Source organism: Gracilinanus agilis, chromosome 4 (genome assembly GCF_016433145.1).
Source record: "Gracilinanus agilis isolate LMUSP501 chromosome 4, AgileGrace, whole genome shotgun sequence".
In the NCBI taxonomy this organism is placed as follows: Eukaryota; Metazoa; Chordata; class Mammalia; order Didelphimorphia; family Didelphidae; genus Gracilinanus; species Gracilinanus agilis.
Genome location: NC_058133.1, coordinates 221,778,124 through 221,802,353, shown reverse-complemented (window position 1 = coordinate 221,802,353; position 24,230 = coordinate 221,778,124). Strand labels below are relative to the sequence as shown.

General features: G+C 34.4%; 1 protein-coding gene across 1 annotated transcript in view; it reads left to right on the top strand.

The window, feature by feature from the left end:
* The window catches only part of CEP112 (centrosomal protein 112), a 527,068-nt gene that overhangs the window by 26,848 nt on the left and 475,990 nt on the right, over positions 1–24,230 (top strand). The gene's annotated exons all lie outside the window — the stretch shown is intronic.

The window sequence follows — 24,230 nt, the reverse complement described above, 5'->3', positions numbered from 1 at the left end:
TAATCTCATTATCACAATCTCCCCGTGATCATTTGGGAGACTTGTCTCCCCAGTTGATCATTTGATGTAATCATTTTGTACCCCTAAAAATCTAACTACTAGAAAGAGCATAACCAATGTTTTGCTAGACACATTGACAAAAAGCCAATTAGGGGGCAACCCCCTTTGGTATAAGAGTTTACAATTCAAAATAATTGTGTTTAATCCCCTCAAGTTCAATTAGTTGCAACCCAAAGTTCATTCTGGATTGTCTTGATTCAGTGTAGGTTTCTGCAGGCATTTTCTGGATCATCTTGATTCAGTGTAGGTTTTTGCAGGCATCTTTCTCCAAATAGTTCATTTTCTGGATTCAAAGCAGGCTTCTTTTCCTGAAAATTTTCTCAAACAAGATTTTAAGGGGGCAGCTGGGTAGCTCAGTGGATTGAGAGTCAGGCCTGGAGACGGGAGGTCCTAGGTTCAAATCTGACCTCAAATACTTCCCAGCTGTGTGACCCTGGGCAAGTCACTTGACCCCCATTGCCTACCCTTACCACTCTTCTGCCTTGGAGCCAATACACAGTATTGACTCCAAGACGGAAGGTAAGGGTTTAAAAAAAAAAGATTTTAAGACTTGGATTTTTATAAAAATATAACCCCCCCTCCCCGAAGAGGGTGTTGACCAACACCCGGATCAACTCAGAATACATCATTGAGTTATGGGGTGTATGAGTCAGTTATCAAAAGAAAAACCAAAAGCATAAAAAGAAAAACAAATAGAAGAAAAATTAAACTTTGGGAGAAACAAAAATTCAAAATAAGAATCAAAATATCAAAAATCTATGTATACAAAATTTTTTTAAGTAAACAATAAATTCATAACAGGCCCTTATATTAGGGTCCAATTTAATAAATTTTAACAGGCCCTTGTATTAGGGTCCAATTAAAGTAAATTCTGTCCCATAAATCTGCACAAAATGCAGTAATATTGCACTTACCCATTGGCAGCCAAGACTACAGCTAGTTGTCATATCATGAGAGAAAAGGGGACCAGATTTTTATGTAAAAGGGAAGTGTCATTCCCTGATCTGATTTTGCTTCATTCTCAGGTAAAGGGGAGCCAGAATGAAGGCCAGCCTTCAGTACTTGACTGGCAGTGTGGTACGAAGTGTCCTATATCTTAACATATGTCAAGCATCGCAACTTCAAGTCTCACACTAGGTTCAAGTCCTTTAGTATTGGCATAGAAGTTCAACTTGGATTGGTATGGTCTTTTTTTGACCTTGTGCTCCATGGCACTATTCAGTTTAAGTCTGTGCTTCAATGACACTGTACAGATGAAGTCTGTGTTCCTTTTTGATCCCATTTCCTAGAATCAGGCATAAACATTAATCATAGTCCCATAACATTTATCAATAAATGACAGGTTTCTGTAGTCTAAAGCTTTTGGGTATGCATTAATATTACAGCAGTTATATATATGTATATACATATATATTTATATTAGACTTATATTACTGTAAAATAAAAATAATTAATATTGATTATATGTACTTTAAGTACAAGAAATGAGAAAAAGGGAAAAGATAAAAAACTCAAATACTGTATTGCACATAGAAGGGAAAAAAATAAAAGAATGTTTTAAAAATAAAAAAATATATAGCTTAGAACCATTGAAATTTTTTTTACTCAAAAATGAGATCCATTTCCTTGTAAGCTTTTCCGTGAATTCCTGTGAGTGCAAATGGCTTTTACAAAATAGCAGAGTTACAATACACATTCAAATAAAGTACCAAAATTTCCAAAATTACAATAATACATTTAAAGACAACAGCAAAGAAATCCATTTTATAACCACTTGCTTTGTGATGTTTAAAAAAATGTATACTTGTCAAAAATTCAACAGGTATAGTAAATAATTCAACCTTTGCTGAGATATGTTTAACAAAATCCATTACTGCTTCCATCCAAATGTGGGGCAGAACCTAAAAAAAAAATCTGATACAAAAAAACCTTTTGGGTCTAAAATATCAGGAATTCCAGATCCTTCTGATGAGAAAATAAATGAAAACAAAGAGTTAAAATATCAAGCATACAAGAGCTCTTTTGGCTTCCTGCTTTTGTATATAAAGAGTCTGGCTAGGAAACTTCTATTTGTTTTCTCTATCTTTATTTTATATATATCATCCATTCAGAAGTTACTATAAAATCCTAAAGTCAATTTTTAAGACCTCTTATAAAATTACAGTTTAAATTCTAAAGTCATTATATTCTTAAAGGTTGTATATATAAGCAACATGTGACCTCAGATAGTTAAGATGACAAATCTAGTATACGTAGGACTTACAATTAAAAAAAAAGTTGTGTAAGATGTTCATGGTCTTTTTACAATGATATGTTGTTTAGTAAAATCACAGAGAAATGGTACAGATAAAGAATCATATAACAGAATTAGATTAATACAGATAAACTTAAAATAATGTTAAAACTTAAAGAAATCGGGAAATATAATATAAGCAAATGACAAATTAACAAGCAGTATAGTTAAAAAAAACTTTTCTACAAATCAGAATAGACTTGTTCACTATTAAGGAGTTACAATAAAATCATGGACAGAATTTATCTAGCAGCCAAAATTTAGCTTAAAATGATTCAGTGTAATAGATATTGATCAGATTAATATATGAACTTAAAACAACCAAATTAAATAATAAAATAACAATCAGCAAAATACAAGAAGATAGAGACTTTTTTTTTTAAACCAGTGGTCTGAGGAGGCATGCTAATTTTACTCCAGACTTTTAAAAGTTCTTGTGTGGTAAAAGACTAAAAGTCCATGTGCTATCTCAGTCCCTCCCCCACAGGCAGAGCATGGAAGCCCACTGGAGTAAGGACTGGAATCCACGTGGAGAGCCTTGTTTGGGGGGGGGGTAGACAAACAGCTAGATAAGGTTTGGAAAAAAAATACACGTGGAGGGGCTTTGGGGGCATAGAAGCTCTCCTCTGTTAAAAGTCATTGTCTAAGAGGAAACACTTGGGAAATTCTCTGGTGTGCACAATGAGAAAGAAGGGGTTATTCTTTCTTTTTTCGTTAGAAGCTTTTACTATATCTACTGTTGGTTTTTTGATTGATAAGATCAATTATACTGTTTTTCTAATACTAAATCATCCCTGTAATTCTGGTATAAAATCCAATATTATTAATTTTAATTAGTTAACTATTCTTGTCTTATATCACTGTAATCTCCTTTCTAGTATTTTGTTTACAATGTTTCCATACATATTTATTAGGGTGATTAATCTATGGTTTTCTTTCTCTGTTTTTGTTCTTTCTACTTTAGAAATCAGCAACATATTTGTGTCCTGAAAGGAATTTTGTAGGATTTCTTTTCCTATTTTCCCAAATAATTAATATAATATTGGGATTGATTTTTTTTCAGTGTCTGGTAGAATTCATTTGTGAATCCATCTGGCCCATGGGATTCTTTTTTGGGGGGTGTTCTTTGATGGCTTGTTCAATTTCTTTTTCCAATAGGATTGTTATAACATTCCATTTTGTCTTTTGTTAATCAGGGCAGTTCATAAGATGCAAAATACTTTTGAAGATGAAAAGGATGAAAAGAGAACTGTAATGATTAAAAATAATAGAGACTGAGATTAAAAGGAGAAGTAATATTTTAATCAAGGCCATGTTGGTAGAATAAAATTGACCACGCGCCTGGCTAAGATGTATTCAAATTGCTGCCATTAGCCATTACCTTCTCTCACCTCTCCTATGTAAACCAAGAGGAAGTCTCAAGCCTGACCTCCCAATTTAAGTTATGCTTTACCTTGGTACATGTCATCACGTCAAAACTGCAAACCCGTTGAATCATGGAAAATGTAGTTTCCAAGACCCCTAAACATCCACAGGAAGTTGTCATGTATCTAAGTATTTTAAGGCTCAAATGAGCCCCAAATACCTCTCAGTGGAACCCCCCAAATTCCAAATAACACATTTCCCCCCTGAGATCTGGCAAAAAAGACTGGTTTTTTTTTTCCAGTGGATCTTAAACATAGTCAACTTCTAAATTAAAGGAATTTGGGGATAAAAGAAAAGAGAATAAAAACTAGCCGCATTGACAAAAAGCCAATTTGGGGCAGTACCCTATTGGCATAAGAGTGTACATTCAAAAAACAAATGCATTCAATTCATTCAACTCCCCATAGTTCAATCAGCTGCACCCAAAGTTCAATTTGGATCTTCATGATCCAGTGAAGGCTCTTTAGGCATCTTCATGGTGTCTTCACCAAAAGGGTTCGTTGTCTGGATTCTGGGGAGATGGCAAATTTCTTATCTTGAAATTACTCTCAAAAGAATTTAAACTTTACATTACAGATTACAAAACATACATTTCCTTCTAAGAATTATACATTACCCCCCCTGAAATTACTCCTAAAAGTTAAAATTTTTTACATTCTAGATTATAATTCAGACATTATGATTATAAAACTTGTACCTCCCCCCCCCCCCGAGGTAAATTCCAAATGACACATTTCTTCCCTGAAGAGGGTACCTCAGGTCAGGTCAGCTAAGGATACATGGCTGAGTCATGGGGTTATATGAAATCAATTGGCAAAAGAAATAAATAAAAAAATAAAATTCAGTTAAAAAAGAGAAAAAATTAACTTGTGCAACAATGTAAGGAAAAATAAACTTATAGGCCCAATTAAAGTGATTTAAGCAGTTTGCAATTACCCATTTAGGATCCAGGACTACAGAAAGTTGCCATTCTATATATAAGAGAAATAACAGGACTAAATATGTGAGCAAGGGAAATGTCTTTCCCTGGTCTGATTTGCTTGCACCTTCTCAGGGAATGAGCCATAATGATAGCCAATCTTAGGTGCTTTTACTAGGAATTTAAGTTAAGGGTAAGTCTGGCCTCTAAAGTGTTAGAAAAGCTGCAACTCCAAAACTCAAAAACCAGTTTTTAAGCCCTTTCAGTAATTGGCATAGAACTTCTTCAATCTATGGTCTGCATGGCCTTTTGCTCCTAGGCACTTTGCAGATTCTCAGTCAGTCTCCATGACCTTGTGGCTCTTTTTAGCACTTCTCCTGAAATCAGACAGAGAGACATTAAATCACAGTCCCATAACATTTATCAATAATTGGCAGGTTACCATAGCTTAAGGCTTTTTGGGTATGCATTAATAATATAGCAAATGTATATTTGCATTAAGCTTATATCACTGTAAAATCAAAAAAGGATTAACATTGATTAGATGTACTTCAAATACAAAATGAGAGGAAAAAAAGAAAAAAATCAATTCTCTATTAAAAAAATTAAAGTTAAAAGCAATAAGAAAATTAAAAATTCAGGGAAAAATACAATGCTCTCAAGGATAAAAAATGAGAGAAAAGAGCACATATTGCATTGCTATATGTATATGTATGTGCATTGCACATACAAGGAAGAAAAATAAAAGAATGTTTTAAAAATCAAAAAATATATAGCTTAGAACTAGTGAAAGGTTTTTTACCCAAAAAATGAGATTCATTTCCTGTTAAGATTTTGTATGTTTTGTGAGTGTAAATGGTTTTCATAAAATAGCAGATTCATAATGCACATTCAAATAATGTACCATAATTCCAATAACACATTTTAAAGTAACAGTAAACAACCCATTATTATAATCACTTGCTATGATGTTTAAAAAAATTGTACACTTTTCACAAATTCAACAGGTGTAGTAAACCTTGGCTAAGATATTTTCTCAACAAACTCTATTACTGCCTCCATAGCAATTGTGGGGCAGAGTCTAAAAAATCTGATTAAAAAAAAACCCTTTTAAGTCTAAATTATCCTCAAGAATTCTAGATCCTTCTGATGGAAAAAAACAAGCTAAAACATAGAGACCAACATCAAGCATACAGGAACTCTCCGGGCTTCCTGTTTTAAAAAAAAATATAAGACAATAATTCTTCAAAATAAATATATAAAACCTTATCATATATACAGAAAGGTACTAGGCATCTAAAAATCAAATTAAAGACCTCTTACAAAATTATAATTTAAATTCTCAAGGCATCAAAATCTCCAAGGTTGTACACAATTATCAAGATAGAATAAAAACTTAAGACGTGCTCCTATAGTTTAGATAGCAAATCCAATGGCTTATGGGCTATTTACAACTTAAAATGTGTAAGATGTTCACAAATGGCACAGATAACAGAATTGTATTGATACAGGTAAACTTAAAAATGAAACCTTAAAGAAATCAGGAAATAAAATATGAGGAACAGATGACAAGCTATACAGTCAAAAAACCGTTTTACCAGGTCTAATAGATTAGTTCACTATTTTGGGAGTTACAATAAAATCATAAACAGAATTAATATAGCAGCCAGAACTTCATTAGCTTAAAATGATTCAGTGCAACAGAAAAATCAACAAAAAACAAAATTAAGTCACAAAACTAATCAGCAAAATACAATAAGATACGGAGACTTTTATTTTATTTTATTTTGTTTTTTTTTTTCCATTTTGAATGCAACTATTTATTTTTTTTCTCTCCTTTTTTTTAACATTTATTAATATTCATTTTTAACCTGTTTACATACTTTATGCCACTACTTTCCCCTTCACCCCCCCCGCTGTCCCCCCACCCATGGCCAACGCATATTTCCACTGGTTTTATCATGTGTCCCTTGTTCAGGGACTATTTCCATATTGTTGTTAGTTGCATTGGTGTGGTAGTTTCGAGTCCACATCCTCAATCATGTCCGCCTCATCCCCTGCATTCAAGCAATTGTTTATCTTCTATGTTTCCTCTCCTGCAGATCTTCCTCTGAATGTGGGTAGTGTTCTTTACCATAAATCCCTCAGAGATGTCTTGTGTCATTGCATTGCTGCTGGTACAGAGGTCCATTACATTCTATTTTACCACAGTATATCAGTCTCTGTGTACAGTGTTCTTCCTGCTCTGCTCCTCTCACTCTGCATCAATTCCTGGAGGTCTTTCCAGTTCGCCTGGAACTCCTCCAGTTTATTATTCCTTTTAGCACAATACTATTCCATCACCAGCATATACCACAGTTTGTTCAGCCATTCCCCAATTGAAGGACATACCTTCATTTTCCAGTTTTTTGCCACCACAAAAAGCTCAGCTATAAATATTTTCGTACAAGTCTGTTTATCTATGATCTTTTTGGGGTACAAACCCAGCAATGGTATGGCTGGATCAAAGGGCAGGCATTCTTTTATAGCCCTTTCAGCATAGTTCCAAATTGCCAGCCAGAATGGTTGGATCATTTCACAACTCCACCAGAAATGCATTAATGTCCCAATTTTGCCACATCCCCTCCAGCATTCATTGCTCTCCCCTTCTTTCATTTTAGCCAATCTGCTAGGTGTGAGGTGATACCTCAGAGTTGTTTTGATTTGCATTTCTCTAATTATTAGAGATTTAGAACACTTTCTCCTGTGCTTATTGGTACTTTTGATTTCTTTACCTGAGAATTGCCTATTCATGTCTCTTGCCCATTTATCAATTGGGGAATGGCTTGATTTTTTATACAATTGATTTAGCTCCTTGCATATTTGAGTGATTAGACCCCTGTCAGAGTTTTTTGTTATAAAGATTTTTTCCCAATTTGTTGTTTCCCTTATGATTTTGACTACATTATTTTTGTTTGTACAAAAGCTTTTTAGCTTAATATAGTCAAAACCATTTAATTTACATTTTGTAATTTTCTCTAACTCTTGCTTGGTTTTAAAATCTTTCCTTTCCCAGAGATCTGACAGGTATACTATTTTGTGTTCACTTAACTTATTTATAGTTTCCCTCTTTATATTCAGGTCACTCACCCATTCTGAGTTTATCTTGGTGTAGGGTGTCAGATGTTGATCTAAACCTAATTTCTCCCATGTTGTTTTCCAAATTTCCCAGCAGTTTTTGTCAAATAGTGGATTCATGTCCCAAAAGTTGGGCTCTTTGGGTTTATCATACACTGTCTTGCTGATGTCATTAACCCTGAGTCTATTCCACTGATCCTCCCTTCTGTCTCTTAGCCAGTACCATATTGTTTTTTTTTCTTTTTTTTTTTTTTTTTTAATTTTAAACCCTTAACTTCTATGTATTGACTTATAGGTGGAAGAGTGGTAAGGGTAGGCAATGGGGGTCAAGTGACTTGCCCAGGATCACACAGCTGGGAAGTGTCTGAGGGCGGATTTGAACCTAGGACCTCCTGTCTCTAGGCCTGGCTCTCAATACACTGAGGTACCCAGCTGCCCCCAGTACCATATTGTTTTAATGACTGCTGCTTTATAGTATAGTTTAATGTCTGGTACTGCTAGGCCCCCTTCCTTCACATTTTTTTTCCATTATTTCCCTTGATATTCTTGATCTTTTGTTATTCCAAATGAACTTTGTTATAGTTTTTCCTAATTCAGTAAAAAAGTTTTTTGTTAATTTGATAGGTATGGCACTAAATAGGTAAATTAATTTGGGTAGAATGTTCATTTTTATTATGTTAGTTCGTCCTACCCATGAACAATTAATGGTTTTCCAATTGTTGAGATCCAGTTTTATTTTTTTGGAAAGTGTTTTGTACTTGTTTTCATATAATTGCTGTGTTTGTTTTGGTAGATAGATTCCTAAGTATTTTATATTGCCTAGGGTGATTTTAAATGGTGTTTCTCTTTCTATCTCTTGCTGCTCTAAAGTGTTGGAAATACATAAAAATGCTGATGATTTATGTGCATTTATTTTGTATCCTGCAACTTTGCTAAAGTTGTTGATTATTTCTACCAGCTTCTTAGTTGATTCTCTAGAATTTTTTAAGTAGATCATCATATCATCTGCAAAGAGTGATAGCTTAGTCTCCTCATTGCCTATTTTGATACCTTCAATTTCTTTTTCTTCTCTAATTGCTATTGCTAGTGTTTCTAGTACTATGTTGAATAATAAAGGTGATAATGGGCATCCTTGTTTCACTCCTGATCTTATTGGGAAGGCTTCCAATTTATCCCCATTGCATATAATGCTTGTTGATGGCTTTAGGTATATACTGTTTATTATTTTTAGGAAGGGTCCTTCTATTCCTATACTTTTCAACGTTTTCAATACACCCTCCTGAAAGTACAATAAAAGCCTGAATATCCTTTGACCTAGTATAGTAATACTACCATGTTTATAGACCAAAGAGATAATAAACAAAAAGGAAAAGGATCTATCTATATGTGCAAAAATATTTATAGTAGTTCATTTTGTGGTGGTAAAGAATTGGAAAGTATGAGGATACTCATCATTTGGGGAATGGCTGAACAAGTTGTAGTATATGATTGTGATAGAATACTATTACACTTTAAGAAATAATGAGCAGTATGATTTCAGAAAAAAACCTGAAAAGGCTTACATGTATTGATGCAGAGTGAAGTGAGCAGAACCAGGAGAGCATGGTGCATAGTAACAGCAATATTTTCTGATGAACAACTTGAATGACTTAGCTCTTCTCAGCAATGCAGTGATCCAAAACAATCTCAGGGGACTCATAATAAAAGATGACTCCAGAAAATGAACTGAAGGAGTCTGCATCCAGATCTAAGCATTAAAAATTTATTTTCTTCAATTTTTGGTATTTTTTTCCACAAAAGAACCAATATGGGAAAATATTTATCAGATTGCTTATCTTCTCAAAGAGGAGGGGTGAAGAGAGAGGTATAGAATTAGGGACTCAAAATTTAAAAATAAAATGAGTGTTAATTGTTTATACATGTAATTATAGGAAAAATAAAATGTCAAATGTAAAAGGTAGAATTGTATGATGAATAGGCATGAACAACTAATAATTGTACAAGAGAAGTGGTGTAAAGGAACTAGAAAAGAAGGTAGATTATGGAATGAGAAGGATGGTTATCAGATGGGTGGCAGCCTTTGAGTTCCATTGGTATTTATGTGATGTCAAGAGAGCTGGATTAAGGCCCCAGTATTTTGGGTGGAGTCCCAATTCAGGTTTTTAGAACAATGTGAGTAAAAGTTATCTAGAGTAAAAAATGGCCAAATTGCTGTTCTCACTGTTTGTGATCTATTGAAGTAAGGAAATATAGATAATTGAGCTAGTTACACATACTAGATGTTAAAGCCCACGAGGGTGGGAACTATTTCTGATATAAACTTTATTCCTCATTTTGTTGATTTAAAAAACAGTGTAAATTAGGGTCTCCTATAGTAGCACTTGGAATGAGGGATACCTGAGATTAATGAATTTTAAAACAAAAAGGATAGTTCATCAATTTTTTCCTGTTCTCTTAAATTTCTTGATTTGTTGGCAAGTACCACTCTTAATATGAGATTATATTGTATTTTTACTTTTACATTAGGGAGAGGGAAAGGTAATTTGCACAGAAATCTTCTATGTCTAAAGTAGATTTGTTAATAGATTTTCTTTAATGTTTGGAGGAAATGGGAATGGGATACTGAGGGCATCCAAATCTTTATCCATATTTAGGTAATGCTGTGGCAATATTCTAAGATTGTGGTGTTATGGCAACTACCAAGATGACTTCTCAGGTTTCCATTTTTGTAGAGGAAAAATTCCCTTCTGTGATGTATGTTTTGGATACACCCTCCTTTTCTTTGCTTCTAGGATGGCAATTGATGAAGCAAAAGGTTATTTGTTACAACTTCAAGAACTGTGCTTTGGAAACTTGTAATACATTAATTAGTTGAGGGGGATGAAATTATTCAAATGGGATGTTCTTTAGTTTACTAAAAGTTGTCTAAAAAGGGGGAGTATGGAAAATCTTAAGTAGGCTGCCAGGTGCTATAAGACTATCTGGATGCAGATGGACACTTATGTATGAAGTTTTTGCAAAAAGGGGAAAGACATTCTTCTCTGGTTATAGCAAGGAGCAAGAACCATTGAATTTTTCTGGGACACATGCCAATTTTCTTATTTGGCAAATGCCAAGAGAATGATTTTGGGTTGTTTTCTCAGGTGAAGAATCAGAACTTTTATAGAGATTCTTATTTTTTTTTTCCTTTGGGATTCTACATATGAAATGCTAACTCATTCAGTGGGGTGGGAAGGTAGTGAAAGAACTATGAATATACTTTTCATACACAAAAGATCCTAAAAAGAAATGAAGGTCTTACTTATTAATATAATTATATATAAAAGTCTACATGTAGATCTTCTATAGCAAACAATTTATACTCCTCAAAGCAAGAACATATATCACTTGAAATTACATAATTCTAAAAAGTAAAACCATATCCTTATACATGTAATAAGAAAAGTACATAAACTTCAGAGGGTAGATATAGAAAATGTTATAGAGGTTAAAGTTTATTGATGTGGCTATAGCATTAATTGATGCTATATTCTACTCATAAATTGTAAACTTCAAAAGGCTTAAGTACTATTAGAAGCTTTTTATTTTTATTTTAGAAATTATATAGTGTTTTTGTGACAGTTACCCATATTTAAAGAACCCATTTTATTGTCACTATGATTTTTGGGGGGAGTGCTCTTCAGTCAGATAATTAATCACATATTTTACATTTTGAAATGGCTCCTCAGTTGATGTGTGTCTAGTTACAAGTTTTCCAGACTTCAGTTATTATGGTAAAAAAGAGGAAATGAGTATAAGGCAAGAGATCCAGGCCATGTGATAATCTTTGATTAGAAAGTGAAAGCAAAAACTAAAATGGAAAGGTAGAAAAATGACAGGATAAACCATAAAGGACACCCTGAGAAAAATAAAAGGAAATGAATAGACAAGCCAATAGAAGGCAATATTTTTGCAATTGTAGGAGAATTAAAAGGGTGGTTATTGTTCATTAATAGGAATCAGAAAAGGTCTGACTATAGCAAATTCAGAATTTCTGTTGGCCTCCTAGCCAGGTTAATGACGGTAAATTAACAATTAGCTGAACTAGATGATTTACAAATGAAATAAATAATTTTGTCTGGCCATCCTATTCAAGTATTCATTGTGCCTGAATAAGAAGTGGAATAATGGAAATGAGATGATTTGCTGGATAGGGGGAAAAGGAGGGTCTTAACTCCCTAAATGTTTTTTAGTCCAATAGTCTTCCTACTTTTGATTCTATTAATCTCTTCTTTGATTTTTAGGATTTCTGATTTGATGTTTAATTGTCTATATTTCAAGGTTCTGCACTGCTCCTCGGGTAGAGGGAACATTGTGTTTGGTGCAGGTCTAGCTGCCTTTGGGTCTCTTAGTGTGCACTTTGAAGTGGTGACCTGGTTGGTTTCTTGTGGGTAAGCTTGTGGCTGTTTTGTCCAGCTGGATTCCACTCCCCCTACTGCTGGTTTCCCCTTTATCTCCTGTAGTGAGCTATTCCCTGCTTTGCTGTTTCATTGTTTTGGGCCTTGTGGAAACCTGTAGGGCTGCTTCCAGCTCTGCCGTTTTGTTACCTTAGGCCATGTGGAAGTGAGTAGTGCTGATACTAGACTATTGCCCCACTCTGTTGTTTCATTGCCTCAGACCATGGTGAAATTGGGTAGGGCTGCTCTCTCCACTGCCATTTTCTTACCTCAGACCACGTGGAAGCACTTTAGGCTTGTCTGCATTCTCTCAGTTCCAATGATGGCACATACACTGTATTACTCTCCCTTCTCATCCTGGTGAAATGTGTCCCTCCCATTTTCCTTTGTTTTGAGCTGTATTATTTTCCATTTTTGTGTGTTTGGAGGGTTTGGGCAAATTAAGTATCCCCTTACTCTGTTATCTTAGCTTCTAGCATTCAGCTTCTATATGCCCAATATTTCTTGCCCAAGTTGTATGGACTCCTTCATCTTCATCCTAATTACAGGTAAAGTTTGAGAAAAAAACCAGTAGAGAAAATTTTCTTCAAATTATATGCTTAATGCACTTAATGAATTTTTTTTGGAAAATAAAATGCTTTGGCTAAGAGTAAAATTATTTTCACTTGAAAAAATATTTTAAATGTCCTTTTTTTGGAAGCCTTTTAATTTAGTTGCCTTTAATTCAAAAAAACATAGTGAATTATTTGTTGGTTTTAGTTATTGTTAGTAATATTAATTATTTGTAAGCCTATTAACCGTAAGTGCTGTAACTGATAGAGAAATGAGTTATTGATTTAATCATCTAAGCCATATGACTATTTAACATAATAGAAAAAATTTAAATGAGTGAAATCTGTATTAAAAAAATTGTACAGCATTTGATGGCTATACTGAATAGATGGACATAATGAATTTGTTTTAGGAGACAAAAAAGAAATCTAGCAAACTCAGAAGAATGTTTACATTTTGGGTAATTGGAGAGAAAGGCATGTGATTTTCATAAATTGAAAGTATTTAAATTATTGTCTTATCTGGTTAGACAAGCATAATTATTAAATGATTTGCATTTAATATTTTGAATCAATATATATGAGTAATGCTGGTCCATAGTTCTCTTTCTTTGTTTTGTCCTTTCCTAGTTTAGGTGTTAGGACTATATTTGTCTCATAAAAAGAATTTGATAGAATGTCATTTTTCTCAGGTTTCTGGAATAGTTACTGTAACATAGGAACTATTGGTTCTTTAGGCCTTTGATGAGTTCAATAATTTATGACTTGTAGAGAGTTGTAGAGTTTTAAAGAGGTATTTAGGGCCCTAAGAGGTTAAATGTGTGGTCCATGGACACTCAGCTGCTATGTGTTATACACTTCCCGAAATTAAGGCTGACCCTATATCCATTACATCTTGTTGTCTATAATCTCTACCATTAAGGTATTTATTTTAAAAATGATATAAATTTTGAGAATTTGAAATGTACCACAAAAATGCTTATTGAATGTTTATTGTAGTTGTTACATGGAAGACTTCTTTCATAAAGGTAGTAGATTTATGGAAGGATCCTTAGAGGTTTTCTAGTTCAAGCCCCTTGGATGAAGATATGAGTCCAGAAAAGAAATGACTTGCCCCAGCTTACAAAGTAAGTAGCGGTGAAAATATTTGAACCAAGATCTTCTGATTCTAAATCCATTATACTTTCTACTCCATTACATCAATGAGTAGATTTTAAGATCAGTATCTGATAGATTATTAGTAAAGTAAAAAATCAACAAAAGATTTAGGAAAGACATACTTAATTTACTTGTGGGCCAAGTGAGAAAGTAAGTAACTAGTATAAATATACTAGTTACCATCAAATAATTTGGCATATAATTAGCTATTTGGAATACATTTGCTTACATGTTTTCTGAATTATTTAATTTTTGATCCTGCTTAACAGCTTGCCATGTGTGAAGGTAAAAAAACAACATACCTTTGTCAGTATTTTACAGAACTCATATTCCATGAAAGCAATAAATCCTCTTGCTAAATCTAACAAAGTCTTTTTTACCTTACTTCCTAATGCTGATATGATAACTTTTTTTTTATATTATGTCTATATTAGAATATTCTTTTTTTAAATTTACCTCTTTTGCATTGTGTTCACAATGGACTTAGGTAGAAAGTTAGTATCTTTAAATGTTGACCTAACACCTCCAATCAACTCTGCAAGAAATTGTTTTTAAAAAGTTTAAGAGGCTTATACTATTTGACACATGTATGTTTTTATAGTGAATAATTTAGTGTTACTTAGAACTGAAGTTTAATGCTGCCTCATAAATTTTACAGCCACTTCAACTTGTCCTTTGAAAACCCTCTTTAATCTTAAAAGATTTTCCCCCTTAGTGTTTCTTTTTTGATCACTTTATAAAATCCTGCTTTACTTAGACCTTTTTGTATGTGAAGTATTTCTAATGGCATTTTAGATTATGCTGTTTGTGCCCTAGCCTTTTTATATTATTAAAGATGCAGAGTCCTTTTGAAGCCTTTTTTAAAGGACTCTTTTATTCAGTAGAGATGGGTAAGTGTGTCTTACCTTCATTCTTCTTATGAAAGAAAATATGGAGCCTCGATTCAAATTCTGTTTGGAAGTACTCTGAGGCTACCATATTCTCTTCCCCCCATCAACCCTCACTACATTCACACTGTATCAAACTTAAAATTTATGATTGTTTTCAAAAAAGCAACTTAGTCAGTACATAAAATAAAGATAGTCACATCGTGTTTATTGCCTCTTATTTCTTTTCTATATTTTTTGGTTTAAGATTTATTATTGAAGATGATTTAAAAGAAAAATTTTTGGACCCGTGTTCCAAATTCAGCTACTTCTTTCAATACCATTCCTAATTTGTGCTTTTAATCACCTTTTCCTCATGATTAAATCTTTGCATGTTGTTATACACAGTGAGATATTTTTTGGTTTCCTTTTTCATAATTTGGGCTTCTTATAACCTATGAATTTTACTGAGTCATTTTAACTTCCAGAGTTGCAGTTTCCTCATTTATAAAATGGGGAGATTTGGTTAGATGATCTCTAAAATGTTTTCCAATTCTTAAATGTATGATCCTATAAAACTAAGACATTGGCTGGACTTTCAGTCATTTTTTCTTTTTTCATTACCTTAAAATTCTAGCAAGTTCACTAATTCTTTCGAGATACTAAAATAATTTTATATTCCTGCAATAATTAAGTGAATGATTAATATTCAGACATGTCTATATAATTCAGTCAACAGGTATTTATTAAGTACTTATTATGTGCTAGTCATTGTACTAAACATTGAAAATAAAAAAGGGAGTGTAGATATGGCCCTTGCTTTCAAGAAGCTCACATTCTAATGGCAGAGACACCAGGTAAATTAAAAAAAAAAACTATACAAAATAGAAAATAATCTCAGGGGGGAAATACTGGCAGTGGAATTGCCTGGGAAAGATCTTCTTTAGAAGGTGGGATTTGAAATGAATTCTCAAGGAAATCAGGGAAACAAGGAATTAGAAGTGGGGAGGCAGAGCATTCTAGCCATTGGGTACAACCAGTGAAAATGTAGAGTCAGGAAAAGAAGTTTGAGAAAGTAGGCTAGTGTCATTAGATCATAGAGTTCATGGAGGAGAATGGAAAGATGGGAGATCATAATGTAAATGACTAAAGAGATAATTTTATATTTTTATTCTTGAGAAATATGAAGCTATTGGAAGATATTTAATAAGTGAGTGACATGGCTTGACCTAGGATTTAGGAAAATCACTTTACTAAGTAGTGGTTGGTATGGAGTAGGGTGAGACTTGAGGCAGGAAGATTACTTAGGAGGCTATTGAAATGGTATAGACTTTATCAGTGAGGTGCCAGAATGTGGCACAAGGGGAACAGCTTTGTGAGAAGAGAGAAAAGAATATAAAGTATACTTTTTTAACCCTTACCTTCCATCTTAGAAACAATACTGTGTATTGGTTCCAAGGCAGAAGAGCAGCAAGGACTAAGCAATGGGGATAAGAAACTTGCCCAGGGTCACACTGCTAGGCAGTGCCTGAGGTCAGATTTGAACCCAGAACCTCCTGTCTCTAGGTCCGACTCTCAATCCACTGAGTCCCCTAGCTGTACTCTACAGTACACTTTTGACAACAGGTTGAATATGTGGAACAGGTCAAGCTAGGGGACTGATACTCAAGTCATGAGTTTAGGTGATTGGGAAGATGTTTGTATTCTTGACAGCTGGTACCCTTGACAGAGTTAGGAAGAGAGAATTTTGGGGAAGGATAATAATGCTTATGCTATTTTGGGAATTATTTAGTTCCAGATACTTATAGGGCATCTAATTAAAAATGTCCAAAGGCAATTGACAATGTGGGACTGGAACTCAGGAGAGTAGGTAGAAATAGATATATAGAGATATATAGTTTTGGGAATCATCTGCATGTAGATAGTATTTGGACTCATGTTGCTGATGAGATCACTAAAGTCAAAAGAAGAAAAGAGGGTCCAGAAAAGACCCTCTTTTGGAGAACACCCACAGGTTTGACCTGGATGAAGGAAGAACCAAATAGGTGGATGGTAATGAAAACTTAAAGAGGAAAGAATATCTAGAAGAGGGTAATTGGCAGTGTCAAGCCTGCATGTATCAGTGATTCCCAAAGTGGGCACTACCACCCCCTGGTGGGTGCTGCAGTGATCCAGGAGGGCAGTGGTGGCCACAGGTGCATTTATCTTTCTTATTAATTACTATTAAAATTTAAAAAATTAATTTCCAGGCAGCTAAGCAATATTTTTTTCTGGAAAGGGGGCAGTAGGCCAAAAAAGTTTGGGAACCACTGATTGTAGATGAAGAATAGTTAGGATTGAGTGAATGCCATGGGATTTGGCAATTAAGAAATCTTTGCTAACTTTTAAGAGAACATTTTTATGATGATGTTAGAAGCTGGATTGCAGAGAATTTAGAAGTAAATAAAAGAGTAAGTGGTGGCATCTCTTGTAAATGACAGTCTCAGGGAGTTTAGCTAAAAAGTGAAGCATATAAATATATATGTATATATATATTTATATGCTTCATATGTCCAGTAAGAACACTTGTACATAAAAGAGGTTGCCTTTGGCAAGGAGAAAGCCCACTTTTCCACCCAAAATAGACCTGGAAACAATGAAGAAGATGTTTAAATGATAGAAGAAGAGGAAACAAGGAGAACATGGGGGTAAACTCTTGACTAATTGCCTCTTGACTAATTTTTCTTGGGAAATATGAAATGAAGTTCTCAACTGAGAGGGCAAGTAATCAGTACTATGGGAAGTATGACTAAAGATTAAAAGGTTTGGAATGCTTTTGTGGTGAGTAGAATAATGAATTGACTATGGAAGTATAGAAAGATTGCTATTATAGAAAGATTGTCTTGTAATAGCGAAGGCCCATTTGAGATTATGTAACATAAACTTTTGATGGAATTAACTTTTTTTTTTTAACAGAGGAGGATTTCCATAATTTTGAAGGTCCTTAAGAAGGTTGGTTGAAAAAATGGGCATTTTTAGTCTGGAGAAGGGAAGACTTTGTGGGGGGAGAGGAGGAATTAGACTAATTATATTTGACCCTAGAAGGCAAGGATCGGGAGTAATGGGTAGAAGTCGCAAAGAAGCCAATTTAGGTTTGATGTCAGTAAAATCTTTCTAATAATTAGAGTTATCCAAAACTCACTATAATTAGAGCTATTGACAGATAATAGGTTTCCTTATCTTTCTCTCCTTTGAGTGCTTCAAGCAGAGACTGGTAACCGCTTGCCAGGTATATTATAATAGGGATTCCTTTTGAGTATGGGTTGGACTAGAATGTAATTATGGCCCTTTCTAATCCAAATTCTGTGAATATCTGTCTGTCTATCTATCTATCTATCTATCTATCTATCTATCTATCTATCTATCTAATCTAGCTANTCTATCTATCTATCTATCTATCTATCTATCTATCTATCTATCTATCTATCTAATCTAGCTAATCTATCTGTATGATTTCACTGGTATGAATTTGTCCTCCACTGGGACAGATGAGGAATCATCTTCTCTGATACTCACTCATAGACTATAATTTCTTCCATGGAAGTACTAAGTGTACCACATGCCTTCTGCTGTTCTGTTTAGGAGACATATAAAGTGCTTAATTAAATTAATTAATGTTTATTGTAGACAGTGTGCTACATAAAAGTCAACCTCCAGTGTTTCACTGGATTCTAGAAGTGGCTTTAGTTCTTAAGCAGTAGAGCACCAGATACAACTCTAACAAGTTTGACAGGATGGTAAGGTTGTATCCCTATCATCCAAAGACCAGTGTAGGTAAATAAGCCTTCAGGCAATCAAAATAATAATAGCTAATGTCCATATAATGCTCTAAGATTTGGACTTGATGCAATTCTCTCTTTTGTTCCTAACAATAACCCTATGAGGCAGATGCTGTTATTATCCCCATTTTACAGTTGAGGTAACTGAAACTGAATGAAGTGTAAGTGTCTTGTTCAGAGTTGCATGTCTAGTAAGTGTCTGAGGCAGGATTTGAACTCAGATCTTAATTTATTCTAGTTAAGGGCTCTGTTTACTATACCAAAATTTTTTCTACCACAGCAGTTCACAAAGACTATCTACCAAGGCACAGATAGATTGTGATTTGCTCTGAGTACTCCTGTAGATAAAATCACAGATTGTTAAGATATTGAAATAGTATTATTTTTTTGCCAAATTTATAATACTTATGATTTATTTTTCTTGTGTATTGTATGTACACTATAGTGATACAATATGGCATTGTGGATAGAATCAGAAAGATCTAGGTTTAAGTCTAGCCTGTGAGACATACTTTCTGACTGGGTAAATTAGTAAATCTCTCGGTGTTGCAGACAACTGTCACAGACCAAGAGTTGTAAGTAGTTTGTAGTTTGGGAATTATCCTTACACTAATGAAATCCACAGATATGGACAATAAAAAAGAAATAGAAGTCATCATATAATTAATATGTTCAGTCTGTTTGTGCCCATTTTATAGAACTTAGACCAAGAATTTACTATTTTAGATTATTATGGATATTTCTGATTGCCAAATTTTTGCTTCTGTGACATTTTGGTTGTATCTCTGATTTATCTGAGGGCAAGTTCTTAACTAGGGGCATACCTACCAATTAATGATAAAATTTGATCCATTCTTCCCCATCTCTGAGTGCAAAGACCATATCTGGCTGTAATATGATGAATACATCTTAGAATATTATGTAGTGTTTGCTTTGTGCAGTTTAATAAAATGACCAGAAGATGGTGATAATGTAAAGAGATAGGGACTGAATTTAGGACTTTGTTGGTTGGGAATCCCAGGGACGAATGTCCTCTACTAATAAAGGTTTAATCTTTCCAGAGTTACTAACAATCTTACCTGCCAAGCCTAAATCAATCTTTTTTTTTCTCAATCCTTTATTCTTTTTAACCTTTCTGCAGCCTTTGACACTGTTGAACACCTTCCCCCTTGATACTCCTTTCCTTCTCTCTCTCTCTCTCTCTCTCTCTCTCTCTCTCTCTCTTTTTTTTGGTGTGACAGTACTGTCTCCTAGTGTTCTTCATTCTTATTTTCTTTTGCTGGATTTCATTGAAGTCACATTTGCTAATTATGGGTGTCCCACAGAACTCTTCTCTTCTCCCATTTTACTATTTTACTTAATAATCTCATCAACGCCTATGGATTCAGCTAGCATCTCTGATGATCATTTTTATTCATCCCTAATCTCTTTTCTGTCCAGCTGCCCATTGGGCAGGAACATCTTGAACTGAATGTACCATAGACATCTTAAACTTATGTCCAAAACTGAACTTGTCTCCCATTCTCCTCCACCCCCTCCAACTTTCTCTTCCTTCTAAACTTCCCTTTTGCTATTGAACTGTTCGACTATCCTCAAATGAGATATTTGGTTTTTAAAAAAAATTAATGTATTTAGAATATTTTTCCATGGTTACATGATTCATGTTCTTTCCCTCCCCTCTTCTCTCCCTCCTCCTGGAGCTGACAAGCAATTTCACTGGGTTATACATGTATCATTGTTCAAAACCTATTTCTATATTATTAATATTTGCAATAGAGTGATACAAATGAGATATTTGTAAAGTGCTTAGCACAGTACCTGGCATGTAGTAGATGATTAGTACCCTCTCCACGCCCTCTCCATTCATCCAGGCTTAAAACCTAAATTATCATCTGCTACTGCTCATTCTTTCTCATTCACAATATCCCATTAGTTGCTGAGATCTGCCAGTTTTTGCCACCATCCTAGTAGAGACCCCTTATCACATCACAGCTTGATTATTGTAATAGGCTGCTAGTTGGTCTCCCTGCTTCAAGTTTCTCCCCACTCCAATCTGTGATTTACTTAGCTTTCAGTGATCTTCCTATAGTGTAGGTATGACCACATTGCCTATTCACTCAGTAATTCCGAGGGCTATCACCTCCAGGATCAAATAGAAATTTCTTTTTGGTGTTCAAAACCCATTATAATCTGCCCTCTCCTCTTTTCATTCTTCTTAAACCTTTTATATACTTTCTCCCATATACTCTGTGATCCAGTGACACCAGCATTCTTGCTTTTCTTTGAACAAGAATTGGTTTCTGGACATTTTCATTAGCTGTCCCATGCCTAGAGCTCTCCCTTCTCCTTTGTCTCTTGAATTCCCTATTTTTCTTCCAGTCCTAGCTAAAGTCTTATCTTCATACAAGTCATTCATGATCCTTTTTAATTCTAGTGCCTTCCTTCTGTTGATTATTTCTTGTTTTTTGTGTATATGGTTTATTCATACATGGTTATTTGCATGTTGTCTCCCCCATCAGAATGTGAGCTCCAAGTGATAAGAACCTGTCTTACCTTCCACTGTATCCCCAGTACTTTATTTTGGTGCCCGGAACATAGTAGATGTTTACTAAATGTTTATTAATTGACTTCTCTACATATTTTATAGAAGTCACTTTAGCTCTCAGTTCTCTAGGCAAGAGAAGTTAAGTAACTTCTGTAAGGTCACATAGCCACTATATCAAAAGTGGATTCTGAACCCAGGTCTTTTGGGTTTGGGGTCAGCTTTCTATCCATTAAATATTCTGGATTAATGAATCTTTTTTTTTTTTTGCTGGGGTTGGGGAGATGAGGGGGTATGAAGTAGGGAATAAAATGAAGTTCATGACAGATAGCCTCTCTTTTCTCAGTAAATTAGGAAATGAGGCCCTCTCTGGACTGGGATATTGAAATTAGAGGGTTTGGGAAGAGGTTTAAAATAAGTACTTTGAGAATAGGAGAAAATCAGAGAAGAATCAAAGGGTTTCCATGCAGTAGTAAGGCCCTGACTGAAATTTCATAATGTAAATTTTTAGTGGACATAATTTATTTGATTGTGTGACCTTTCTTCAGCAATAGTCAGGAGGCCACTTAATTAGCTGGACATTCCCAGCATGGTGCCAGCTCCATGATGAAATTTAGATAATGAGAGATTAGTAAGTATTGTAAGAACTTTTGGTTAGCTTGAACATAGACCTAATAGGATCAAATATAGCAGTTGATGTCATGTTAGAGATAGGCTCATCAGAATTTTTTTAAAACCCTTACCTTGAAGAGTGGTAAGGGCTAGGGAGTGGGAATTAAGTGACTCACCCAGGGTCACACAGCTAGGAAGTATCTGAGGCCAGATTTGAACTCAGGACCTTCCATCTCTGGGTCTCACTCTCAATCCACTGAGCCACCCAGCTGCCCCCCCTCCAACAGAATTCTTTATCATTAAATAGCTTTATGCTAGTATATGATTATTAGAATGATAATTTCTGATAATCTGTTTTGCTTGGTCACTATCTACTTATTTCTTTATTCTTAATACTCATCAAAACAATGAAAAACTAGAAGGTACTTCAGTGCTTTTCATCTTCTGTATATGAAGATAATTTTCCTGATACCCTAGAATTAGGTCATGTATTTCTGAGGTGTAGTGGTGGTGGTGGTGGTGGTAATGGTGGTAGTAGTAGTAGTAGTAGTGGTGGTGGTGATGGTGTGGTGGATTTGACTAGAATGCTTTGTATGTAGTGCATTAATTTGCCTTGGTTGCAGTCAGTAATTAATATATTTTTCTTTTATATTGTATCTGGCAAGTTACATTTACATTGTACCTAAGAATAACAATAGTATTTTGGGTAAAATTTATTCTGTTTTGGTAAATATGCTTATATGTACTCTAGTTTAGAGGATTCACATGGGTTCTATTGGAAAACCAAAGCAGTTGATCACTGCCTGGCAGCTGGTACAGTATCTCCTTCCTCAATTCCCCATGGTGGTCCATTGGTATTTCATTGAGGGAGGAACTGTTGGTGGCAAACTCTTCAGCTCACAGGTACCTTCCCCTGAGCTACTCAGAAAATGGTCATTTGAAGCATAATTGTTCACCATAAAAACAATTCTGGGACTATTGCCGTAGAGATTCATAGAAGATTATTAATCATACTCATTGTTCTTGGTGAAGCAACTGAAATGTGGAAAAACAGTATTGGAATTCATGATAATTTGAACACAGGCCAGGATTAAGTTTAATTTTGCATTAACATTTTTAAAATTGCCAAATAATTAAATTAAGTTCAACAAACATTTAGTATGTAACTAGTTAAGATACAATGATTAGATAAGGCATGGTCCTTGTTCACTTAGAACTTAGTTTTGTAGGGAAGATTTGATATAATAATCACATAAATAGAGAAAGGCAAAAGAGGTGATAACAGGTCATTATTGACTGGAGATCAAGGAAAGTTTCATTGATTAGGTGCCATTTGAGTTGAGATTTAAAAAATGAGTAGGGATTCAATAACAACAAAACTAAACAATGTTTTTGATGTAGTAAGTATGGAAGGAATTTTGATATAGTGGAAAAATGCACTACTTTAAGGGTGGAACTGGCTACAACTTCGTCAGAGTTAAAAGTGGTTTTAAACTGATGTTTTATTTTTATATCACCTATATTTATATTTATCCCTTTGTTTCCCTCTTTTTCATCATAACATAAGCTGTCAAGATGATTTTTCTAAAGTGTAATAAGAAGCATGCTCCTGTCATACTCTTGCTTTATGAGCTCTAGTGGCTCCCTCCTACCCCAAGGTTAAAATATATATCCTGTGTTTGACATTCTTGACCTGACTTCCCCTTACCTTTACTTTCTTTACTTTCCTTCTTCTCACTCAATGATTCAGTTACACTGGTCTACTTGCAGTTCCTCAAACATTATATTCTATTTTTAAAAATCTCCATTTACTTTTTTCTGGCTGCTTCCTCTCTCCCCAATACTTGGAATGCTCTGTCCCCTTCAATCTCTTAGTTTCCCTCAAAACAATTCTACCAGAGGCCCTTCTTGGTCTTTCTAGTGGCTAGTACATTTCTCTCCAATATTACATTCCACCTACTCTGTATGTATCTGTATCTATCTCCATATCTTGTGTGCACTTATTTATGTGTTTTCTATTCCATTGAAATGTGTGCTCTTTGAGAACAGGAAATGTTTTAGCTTTTCTTTGTATTCCCAGGACTTAGCATCGTAGACATATAATAAATGGTTATTAGATGAGTAAATAACTGGATATCTGAGACTGAGAAAGTGTGGAGTCAATAATATTGTTATTAACCTGGGTTGCTAGAAGAATAGTTTTGCATTTGACAGAAATATGAAAGAGTTGTTTATTTGGGGATAATTTTGAATTTGTCTAATTAGAGATGTCTCAGGGATATCCACTTTGAAATGTTTAGTAGGCATTTGGTGATGTGGAACTGAAACTCGGGGGAGAAACTGGTATTAGATGGATAGAGCTTAGATTCATCTGCATAGAACTGATGAGGTCATTTGAGAAAGGGTTTAGAGAAAGAAGAAAAAAGACCTCAG